The sequence below is a fragment of the Cupressus sempervirens genome, chromosome 8 (genome assembly GCF_028749045.1).
Source record: "Cupressus sempervirens isolate cs-2001-9-10 chromosome 8, ASM2874904v1, whole genome shotgun sequence".
NCBI classification, from domain to species: Eukaryota; Viridiplantae; Streptophyta; class Pinopsida; order Cupressales; family Cupressaceae; genus Cupressus; species Cupressus sempervirens.
Window position 1 is genome coordinate 679,291,469 of NC_143125.1, and position 7,080 is coordinate 679,298,548.

At 34.2% G+C, this 7,080-nt stretch overlaps 1 pseudogene; it reads left to right on the forward strand.

Moving 5' to 3' along the window:
* The first annotated feature begins 3,987 nt into the window (after window positions 1–3,987).
* Window positions 3,988–5,100, forward strand: LOC149544268 (cytosolic sulfotransferase 17 pseudogene; annotated as a pseudogene).
* The last annotated feature ends 1,980 nt before the right edge of the window (window positions 5,101–7,080 follow it).

Below are 7,080 nucleotides of genomic sequence, written 5' to 3' on the forward strand. Positions count from 1 at the left end.
AATTACTTACACAATGAATTGTTGGGGAAAAGGTCAAATTTTGGTTTAGAATGATGTATCTAATGCAATTATCAAACTCCATAAATTCCTATCAAAATGATCAACATTGAATTGAACCGTGCCAAATATACAATACCTTATTCAATTCCATCGATTAATATGCTGCAACTTAATTCAAATAGTTAAAGTATGAACTACTTGCTTCTTAAACTCTACGTCCTACTAGAATGGCCTTCTAGTAGGTGATGGATTTGTATGGCCCGGTATAAGCCTATAAGTCTTCCATACTCACCCAGAAATCAATCTTTCTATTGCAAATGTGAAGCAGATATACTTGACTAGATATCATGCAAGTGTGTGCAGAATAAATACAAAATATATGAAAAGAAAATAAATGTATAACCATTGAAAACTAAATCACTCCCACAAAATTGTGAATTTGGCTTAATCATATGAAACTAGAGTTGCCATAATAATTTCCCAAGTGAGAAAATCATTTTGTGTAAGATTATTGGATTGAAGATAATTCTAGAAAAAGTGAGATTTGTCCTTGATATGGAGCCCCCTATAGATGTCACTGGACTTAAGACTTTCTTGGACACATTGGGTACTTCCAAAACTTTAGTAAGAACTTTGCATAAAAATCCTATTGGTTGGATAAGTTGACTTGAAATGGCAAGCCATATGCATGGGAGATTGCACAAGGAGAGGCCTTCAAGGAGCTCAAACAAGGCTAGTGTGTACACCCATTTTGGCATATCTAAATTGGGACAAGGATCTATATGTTAGAGGCATCCACATGAACTTTGTGATGCACCACTTCGTCACAAATTCAACCAACATGGGTCAAAATTTTGACCAAGTTTTGTCAAAGAATAGGTCAAAATTTACTAGTGAAAAGTTGATAAACTTCTGATTTATCAAAATGCAACAGAGGCTTGACAACCGATGAAGATGGAACTAGAGGTTAAGGAAAGGTTCATTAGAGATGAGGTTGGAGGTTTTTCCCTGCAATGCCAATGCCAATGTCAATAAATTCGAGAGTCCAAACTTTTGAGCAACTTTGTAACTTTTGAGCAATTTTTTCTCTTTACATCTTTTGATCAAATGGGTCCATCTAGGACAATTCTATGACCTTAGTTAAGATTCCAAGGGCCTATTAGGTAACCAAATACCTTAGTTTTCTAATCCTAACAACATTTTACCTTAGGATTCCATATTTTTTAAATTATATTCAATCTAATGAACCAATTAGATCTACTCTACATTTTAATGTCTCAAGTATTGCCTCATGGTTTGACTCACAAACATTCCAAAGAGTCTTATTATGTGATTTTTTACCATATTTTATCAAGTGGACATTTGACGCAACAACAAGGTTCAAATAATGAAGAATCTTCCTCTCTATTTGTCAATCCTTGAATAACCACAAGTTAGGGTTCTTCATAGAATATCATCTAAGCCATGTGTCAGTTACAACCACCACACCTATATAGTACTCTAAATCTTCACCATCTATAACCGAGTAATCCAATTTTTTTTAGCCTGGACATAATCACAAAAATAATAATATGTCCCTTCTTCATTGTGTTCAGGTGCAATAACAACAAAAAAATGGCCTACAATGATAAATGTACAAAATGCGATCATTAATTCAGCAAATAATTAGGTAAAAGTTATAAAGTTACGTATTAAATTTACAAAGATATATATATTACCAAGTTGTACTAGATCAGACAAGTAGTCAAAGTCAATGGATGAATCTATCTCTACCATTTTTGGTGCTTGCGGGGGACGATAGGTGTCAATTGGGTCCAAAAACTTGTATATCCCATTTGTCCACCCATTCAGTCGACTTACACTCCTCTATACATGATGGACAATAGCATGTCATTTTTCATGTGTGGATACTCCGTGAACTTCCATCAGATCTTCTAAAAGAGTGCAACTCACTTGATCCTATTAGTGTGCAACAATCCTCATTGTGCAATGTTAGTATTATCTATCAACCAAAAAAAATTATGAACCGTAGACTCATCTTCCTTACCTGAACTCATTGCAGTGTTACATCACTGGATGATGGATTTTGCATCTATCAATGTTGCTCCATCTGTGTACTTTAATTTTTTACGAGCTAAGGCTCTTTTGATGCATGCACCTACACCATTTTGCTCTCCTTTTTCATGACCAGCCTCTTCAAAATTCTACATATATTGAATTCTAGACAACCTGTGCATCCTACTCAACCAATAGAACATCTGTGTATTCTCAAATTGAGATACACAATTATCTGACCAAATAATGTGCTGGCAATATGGTATATCCATGTTAGTCAAATCGCCATAAAATAGTTGAAAACAACTATATACAAACTCCATAGAATGTGATTAATCATCGTTGATGTAATAATGGTACTCCCTCAATATTTTTTTGTCATTCTCTGTACTTGTAGGTGAATATATGAATGTTATGTGAACAAATATGGAAACCTATAGAAAAGTATAATACTTTTCTTGCACTTTATTTTGTGGTTGTAGTGTGTAGTTCTCTATGAAGTCTACAACCAAAACAATGATATCCAGTGAAAATGTATCTTTACACAACTTGAATTGCAAATCTAGCCATCAAGCTCTATATGTATGCCTTGCATACTCGTAAATAATCTTTTCACAAAAAATCTTCATGAACTCATACACTGAAATCTTTTCAATCAGTAAATCACATCTTTTACTCAGTTTCTCATCTTTTATAACATATGTCACTGTCTTTTTTTTCCTGTAATTTACTATTTCATTTTCAATTGCATGTGTACTATCCATATATTCACAAGTTGATAAAAGTTGCAGAGAACCACAAATTAAGCATGTACCATCCAAGGATGACATCTTGTAAAATTGTTAACCGTTTCCTATTTTACATAAAATGTTGGATATGAATTCCCTTGAAGATATAGGTGGCTCATCCATGTCATAATTCTAGAAAACACACTTAGAAAGAAAAAACACATAGGGGAGAGGACCTAGTAGTTATGCGCGTTCCAATAGTTGTGATAGTAGTTGTTAACTTAATACCCATACTTGTTGATTTAATATCCAACATTTTTGACAAGATTGTACCAATGGATGTGACTTTAAAGCTCTTTTTGTTAATGATGATTACCCATAAGTGAATGAAAAGTGTCAGTTTTTTCAAAAAACAACCAATAGTGTGATGCCACATCAGCTGCACAAGTATGGGGTCTCCAATGCACTATGATTGGTCTCACTTTTTTTTAAGACTGTTTTGGACACTTTGACAAAAAACATGTTGATGCGGCATCATATTCGATGATGTGGCTCTAAAACCTTAGTTATAAGCAGGGGACTTGCCAAGTAAGCTACTATTAAAAAATGAGTGATTTGAAATTTTTACATAAGATTTTGAGAAATGCGAAATTAAAGTGCACAACTACTAAGTCCTCTCATTTATATATGCTTTAAAATATCAAAATGGTTAGAAAATTCAATATGTATTATACAACAACATGTTGTGCATGTGTGACTTCTTTTCACATGTAAAAATTTACCCATCTCAAAAAATATCTTTTATTTTAAATTGTAGCATGTGATCTTCACATGCAAAAGTTTACCCATCTCAAAAAATCTTTGACTTTTTCAAATATCTTTTATTTTAAATTGTCGCATGTGATCTTCACATGCAAAAGTTTACTCATCTCAAAAAATCTTTGACTTCTTCACAAATATCTTTTATTTTAAATTGCACCATGTGATTGATATGACTTGGCCTGTCATGAAGGAACAAGTGCTCTCTGAATAGATTGATCGATATGACTTGGCCTGTTCAGGAACAAGTGCTAGCTGAATAGATTGATCCACATGCATGTGGAGGATAGTGATAGTGGGGACAAGGTACAGATAGAAAAGACGTGAAATGAACTGTTCTTTAGCAGCGAAAATGTTAATATATCATCGATGATAGAAGTAATATTCGGTCACAGTTGCCATTCTCAAGTTCGGGGAAAGATTAATCCATTTCTGTTCGAATATGTCTTCGGCGGCGTCGAGTTCAGTTGCGGGACTTGGATTTGAAGTAGTTGAACACGATGGATTCTTCTACGAGCCCACCACTTTGGATGCGATGATGAAAATGTCGTCGCAGTTCAAAGCGCGGGAGGATGATGTGTTTGTGTGCTCTGGAATGAAGACAGGAACCACCTGGTTGAAATCCATGGTTGCCAGCATTATGAGCGGAAGTAAGGGCGATATATTGAAGGACAAAAATCCACACGAGTTGATTCCTCAGTTAGGAATCAACTACATCACGAGTTCAAGATCAATGGCTGATCTCTCCAATATAGCAATCGAAGAAATGCCCTCCCCAAGGTTGTTGGGCACCCATCTTCCTTTCTCTGCTCTTCCACCTCAAATCACGTCGTCTTTGGGCTGCCGAATCATCTACATCGCTCGAAATCCAAAGGACACTTTTGTCTCCCACTGGAAGTTCTTGCCTGCACTACAAGCCGTCTACAATGGTGAACCTGCTGGATCTCCAGTTTCGAAGGAAGTGTTCTTTGACTCCTTCGTTAATGGCGTCTCTCTCTATGGTCCTTACGTTGATCATGTCCTGGGCTTTTGGAATGCCAGTAGAATTCAAAGTAACATCTTGTTTTTGACTTACGAAGATATGAAGAAGGATTCTTTGTCCCACGTCAGAAAGATTTCAGATTTCCTCGGCCAATCTTCTTTGACGGATGAAGACGTTCGCCGCATAGACGGTCAGTGCAGTTTTCAATCTCTCTCCGCTCTAGATGTTAACAAAACTGGGAAAACTAATTACAAAAATACGAATCTGGACCATAGATCTCTCTTTCGTAAGGGTGAAGTGGGTGACTGGAAAAACTACTTTACACCAGAGATGAACAGGCGTATGGATACGGCAGTGGAAGATAAGTTCCAAGAAGCAGGACTGTTCCTCAAATACGAACTCTAAACCGTGCCATCAAAATGTGCAGAATAGGATATGGACGCTGCAGTCCTCCCTACAAACTGTACATTTGACTAATTTTCAAAAAATCAAAAACATAATGGATTTTTCTGAAAATTTCAGCATTTGATCTTCATGATCTACATAGTTTGTAATAAAAAAATTGAAAAAAATTCACTATGTTCTCGGGAAACAAATTAAATTTGACTTTGTTTTGTCTTTAGTGCATTTTGTCCCAGAGGATATTGACATGTGTACTTGTTTCGTTTGTGAGAAAAAGTTAATTATTAGTCCTCACTCAATTGTTGAATTTCTAATACCGAATCTTGTAGAGGTTGAATATGTTTTTATTGGTTGGTGTATCATGTGGATGTAGATGTATGTGTTTGGAAACTTAGAGGGGGTGTCTTTGATTAAAATTGAAAAAATAAAAAATATTATAGATTTCGTTGAAATTTTTAGCATTTTTTCTTCATGATCTAAATGTTTTGTAAGCGAAAACAACAAAAAATTTAAGAAAATATCACAGTGTTTTTAGAGATTTGAAGGAGAAAAAAAATGACTTTTGATACATTCTGTCTAGAGCATAGTCGGCACCGTAAGTAAGACTAGTCCAACCAACCCACTAATTGCATCTACACCATCAGCCCCATGTCTGCAACACTATGCATACACAATCATCATTAGCTAAGCCTTTCGGAAATAAGACAATCATAGTCACACTTAACCATATGAGGCGATTGCATGATACGCAGCAGTCGGAGATGCTACAATGGTGATAGCCTAATATATATTACTTTATCTTAGAGGTGGGGGATGTCTTTATATCTATATCCAGTGAGTTCTTGATACTAGGCTAGACTAATAGTCAAGAGTCAATAGTTAGCATCCTCTATCTCTATCCATATATGTTGCCCCCTGAATATATAGGCCAACAGAGAGTGGCATCATGCATGCAAAAATCACCAACTGTATAGTGAACTATATATAGTCAATCGAGGGCATGGATATAGATAGCCCCTCTCCCTATAGGCGAGATCAATCTCTATCTCTATATGGGGGATCTATCTCTATTGGGTGAGCATTTGGTGAGATGGAGGAAAGCTTCAAATTGATGGACTTGACCTCATTGGAATTTTTGTCGCAAGGTCCCAAGTTATAATAGTCTAGGGCTTGTTTGGTTGCAGGAATAGGAATAGGGGAATAGGAATAGCTATTTTGGAATAAAAAATGGGGCTATGTATTCCTATTCTTTGTTTGGTTCAGCCAAAATTTGATGGGGAATTCGCAGACCCAAAAATTTATGTTTTCTAAAATAAATAAAACTAGAATAGGAATACATATTCCAATTCAACCTATTTGGGTGGAATTGCAAAACCTCATTTTTGGGCCAAAATTGGAGTACGTATTCCAATTTTACTTTGTATTCCTATTCTGGTTTGGTTCATCCAAACAAAGAATTCAAAATTTTAAGAATTTACATATGCCTATTCCACTTGTATTCCTATTGCCAAATGGGCCCTTAATTAATTAGAAGTGTGTGTGTGTGAATTGAATTGGTTGTAATGATAATGTAAATATAGTTCAAGTATTAATTAAATTATATTAAATATTATCATTACAATTAAATCAATTTGTTCTTTTATAATTATTAATTTTTTATCTTTACTACTCTACCCAATTAAGTTATTATAACTTATGGTACTTGTTATAAATTGATTTTTGAAATATTTGTTTCCATTTCTAATATGTTCTGTATCTATAAAGGATCTATTTTCATTTCTATACTTTTATGTGAACTCCACAAAAGTGGCTTTATATTACTATAAATTCAAAAAATATTAATTTCTATTTTTATTGTGTTACATTAAATTGACAAAGAATTATGTATTTTGATTAAACATGAATATATGATTTTTAAGATTTTTTATGAATAAATGTTAACTATCAATATAAGTCTATTGTTGTACTTGTTGTAGCCAATATTTTTATTAATTAGTTTCAACCAATCAAAACACTTTATTTTTTCATTTCTTAAATATTACTATTAAGGTATTACTATATTATTATAAAACTACGTTAAAAATATTTGAAAAT